Here is a 511-nt window from a genome sequence, read left to right on the forward strand (position 1 = left end):
CCCCAAACTCTTAATATTTAAGCTCTACTTGCATTATTCTAATTTGAGAACTTCATCTCTGGGCCTTTGTTTGAGAAAAATCCCTAAAGCATTATGACAAAGTTTTCTCTGAATTTTTTTTAAAATTGTTGAGCCTTTTTTTTTTTCAATAAAATATATATTTTTTAAATTAGAAGAAGCATTTCATTACAACAGCATTAACCTATTTAATAACATTTTTCTGAGCTAGGGTACATCTCTTTCAAAATTGGCTGTACATTTTTAGGTTTACAGATGAATTATTATGCTTATATAATCTTTAACTCATTGTAAACTCTATAAGACATAAAATTAAATGAGGTTCCAACGTTTAAAAAAGATCTCCACTTCGTTGTTAAAATACACAGTTTCATACAGAAAAATTCATTTTAAGGCAATTGACATTGAGACGTTTTCACATGCATTTCTAATCTCTCTATATATGACTATTACTGTCACAGTCGCTTACTTTCTGAGTTCCTTGGCATCTGAG

Source organism: Nannospalax galili, unplaced genomic scaffold, assembly GCF_000622305.1.
Source record: "Nannospalax galili isolate Female #2095 unplaced genomic scaffold, S.galili_v1.0 scaffold7, whole genome shotgun sequence".
Classification (NCBI taxonomy): Eukaryota; Metazoa; Chordata; class Mammalia; order Rodentia; family Spalacidae; genus Nannospalax; species Nannospalax galili.